This window comes from Notamacropus eugenii, chromosome 2 (genome assembly GCF_028372415.1).
Source record: "Notamacropus eugenii isolate mMacEug1 chromosome 2, mMacEug1.pri_v2, whole genome shotgun sequence".
NCBI classification, from domain to species: Eukaryota; Metazoa; Chordata; class Mammalia; order Diprotodontia; family Macropodidae; genus Notamacropus; species Notamacropus eugenii.
Genome location: NC_092873.1, coordinates 97,781,559 through 97,785,399, shown reverse-complemented (window position 1 = coordinate 97,785,399; position 3,841 = coordinate 97,781,559). Strand labels below are relative to the sequence as shown.

Sequence of the window (3,841 nt, the reverse complement as noted above, 5' to 3'; positions counted from 1 at the left end):
GGAAAGCTTTAAGTGCCAAGCTGAAGGTTTTTCTTTTTAATCCTAGAGACAACAGGAGCCCAATGAAGATCTTTTAATAAGAGAGTTTCAGGATAAGACCTATTCCTTAGCAAGATTATTTTGGCAGCTTTGTTTGTTGGAGGATGGATTATAAAAGGGAGAAATTAAGGGGGTCAACCAAGAGGCTATTACCATAGTACAATCAAGAGGCCTTGAACTGGGGTGGTTGTCATGTGAGTGGAGAGAATGTGGGTGTGGAATTGACAAGAATAGGCAGAGACATGTAGATTCTAGGGAGTTAGAATACCTATCGCCTTACTAACCAAATACATTGGCTCAAAACCAAGATCTGGATAACCTCTAGAAGGGTTGGCTCTGAAAATGAGACACATAAAAAAAGTCAGGGTTCAGCCAGAGAGTCTGGAGGAGGGCCTAAAGAAAACTTGTTTTAGTTTCCTGTAGCATCTGCTAAAAACAAGAATCAAATGTAAATGCGAACATAATTGTAACATGCAGAAGGTTATTGTACATATGATATCAAAGCTGGTGAGGAATTTAGAGAGCACAGGATGGTAGATAGGGGCATTAGACTTAGAATCAGAAAGAACTGGGTTGAAATCCTAGGACACTTATTTGATGACCCTGACCAAGTAACTTAACCTCTCTGTGCCTCATTTTACTTCTGAGCTCTAGATATAGGATTTATTCTTTAAGAAAAGAAAAAGAGAGAGAGGAATTAAGGGCTATTAACAAAGGATTTAAGGAAAGACTACATGCAGGAGGCAGTTTGATGAAACCTCAGGATTTTAGGAGGTAGAGGAGAGGAGGAAGTACATTCAAGGCATAGGATGGAACATTTCATTCATTCCCTTCCCTTGTGACTCCTCATCTCACTATTCTTAGAGAAATAAGTACTGTAATTTCTTTTTAAAAGGGCTAGAATTATCCAAACTGACACCTGTACATGCTCACAAAATGAGACGATCAGGAAAGGTGTTCACAGGTAAGTTAGTTCAAATCTCATTTTAGAGATGGGCAAACTGAGACCTAAGAAGATTAAGTGATTTACCCAAGATCACATATGTGGTAAGTCCAAAAGTAGGATTTGAGCTTTGGTTCTGTCTCCAAAGACAGTCTTTTCATACCTTACTACACTTTCCATTCCCCTTGTGTAATAGAACTAAGGCTTAGAGAGAGGTGGTCATCTAAGTCAGTTACTGTAAACTCCCACCATATTGTTGGCTTTTTTTTAAGCAGACCTGAGATTTCACCTATGTTGGGAACACCAAGTGAGGAAACTCCCTCTATTAAATGCATGTTGACACCTGCTTTGTAACATATGTAGTCTTAGGGAGTTGCCGTTCAAGTTCGTAGCATAATGAAATCCTAAATTTAGAACTGAAAGTACCTTAGACATCATCTGGTCCAATTCCTTTCATTCTATTTATTTTTTTAAAATTTCCAATTAGTAAACATCTATTTTCTTTTCATCCTACCTCCTCCCACTATTGAGAAAGAAAAAGAATCAAGCAGAATCAAGTAGAACAAATGACTAGATTGGTGACATCCAAAAATGTCTGCCTCATTCTGTATATTAATTCCAGCACCTCTTGTCAGGCATCTCTTATGATTTTTTACAGTACTTGTTTTAAGAATCTATGATTTTATCAATAGGTGCCTCAATTATCCATATAAATTAAGATCCATTCATTCCATGCTTTACTATATGTTTTTTTTTCCCTGAGTTGCTATGACTGGGGTGGTGGGGAGGTGGGGGGGGGTGTGTGTGGAGAGATTTCTGTTGGCTATATTAATTTTTGCAGCTCTTTAGAATGTCTGTTTTGGGCTCATTTATGAATACTTTCCCCCTTAACAGGACCTAGATAAACAAGTGCTCTACTAGTAAAGCTTTGGGAGAATAGAGGCTCATCTCCCCAACACAGACACTGCCCTAGCTCAAGTCTTATCAACCTCTCACATGTACTAATTGTTCTCCTTGTTTCAAGCCTCTCTCTTTCTCAATTTATCAATCAATCAATAAGCATTTATTAAACACCTACTATATGCCAGGCACACACATCCTTCATGCGGCTGCCAAAGTGATATTCCTAAAGTCCCTGTGACATCCTCCTATTCAATAACCTTCCATAGCAGGGACCTCTCACGTATAGATATTTACACCAGAAAAATCAGAAAAATCAGCTGATGGCTATGCCCTCAGGTAGCTTGGAGTCTTCTAAAACCTTTCATACTAGCTCTTGGGACAATGAAAAAAGCAATGCTTCACTCTGGTATGTGAAAGATATTGATAACTTGAGCTCTGTTGGAGAGTTCAAAAGGGACCATCAATCATTATGTGACATTGGAGACCCTGATGATGTAATAAGACTTGTGTTTTTGGACCAGGAAAGAATTATAGCTGTTTCATCAACAAGAAGTGTAGTGATTTCCCCCCACCCCCACCCCCCCTATCAAATCAATCAGGCTTAATCAAGCAAAAATGTCATAGTTTTGGTGAAAGGGGAATAACAACAGAAAATCAAAGTCCGCCAACATATTGATCCAGGAAGTCTTTCCAATAGATATGGACCTTTTTATATGTATACTACATATAGGCTGATGTCCAGAAACTGTCTTCTGACAATATGGGAGAAATCTATCATCCGCAAAGATGTTAGAGAACATAAACCACAGTATACTTCCTTCCGACTGCTGAGATTCTCACTGTGTTTAATTCAAAGTTAAAGATATGGAATGTCTGACAACAAGGAAATGAATCCTCTGAGAAACGTTCATTGACTGGTGACACTGTGTTGATAGACAACCAGCAACCTTGTAGCTCTGTTCAGGATGGAATGTTGACTATTTGAGTTGTCACAGACAAGGAAACATGCCAAAATCGCTACTGCAGGGTCATGAAACTAAACTGTGGGAAATTCACTTGTGTCCTCCAACTAGAGTCCTCTATTTACTTTTTCTGATGATGGATCCCTTGGGCACGGGGTGCTTCAACAGACCTTCCTGAAAAATCATCACTTTTTCACCAAGGTGGAAATAGTAGCATGTTATCTCTTCTTGCAAGTAACTTACTTAATACCAACCAATCTCTTACCTTATAAATTGCTGGCTCAGCACTGAGCTTACAAATCACTTCATTGAGATTACTAGCTTCCTTCCAGATAGGACACTGCTTATGACAGTCTTGTCCATTTTAGGATCTTGCCTTTCTTCTTTGTGGAACTAGGACAGAAGACATTTATGGCACTTTTAGACAACTATTTTTTTTTTGAAAAGATAGCTTTTCTCATGAAAATATAATGAATGTCAAGTTTGATTGGCCTCCATTCTTAACAGCATTGACCTTTTGAATCCAATTGACTTATTGAGTAAACTTCTTGTTAAGAATTTTTAGTTTTACTGTGGAAACTTCAGTAAATAAATGAACAATTTTTTTATCATTATTGCCACATTAGTGATTCTGGGCATGGCTCTAAAACAAATACTGCCCAGTTTTAGTTTTAACAGTTGCATATACCTGTTACTTACTTTTAATTTTACGTCTGGTTTTATATCTGATTTCAACCTTCTAAAGAACATCAAAGACAATCTTGGACTTTTCATTTTTTTAATTTTTTAAAATTATTTTTCCTGTACTCATTAAATCTAACTTTTTAAAATCTGAACTTAATGAGGATCAAATATAATGGGCATTTCCATATACCTAACAGAGCATAAAAGGAGAATTGTGCACAAGATAGAATCTCTCTCTCTCTCTCTCTCTCTCTCTCTCTCTCTCTCTCTCTCTCTCTCTCTCTCTCTCCCTCTCTCTCTCTGTATACAC

General features: G+C 37.7%; 1 pseudogene; it reads left to right on the top strand.

The window, feature by feature from the left end:
- Nucleotides 1-975: 975 nt before the first annotated feature.
- LOC140522770 (nucleoporin Nup43 pseudogene) lies at nt 976-3,290 on the top strand (annotated as a pseudogene).
- Nucleotides 3,291-3,841: the final 551 nt, after the last annotated feature.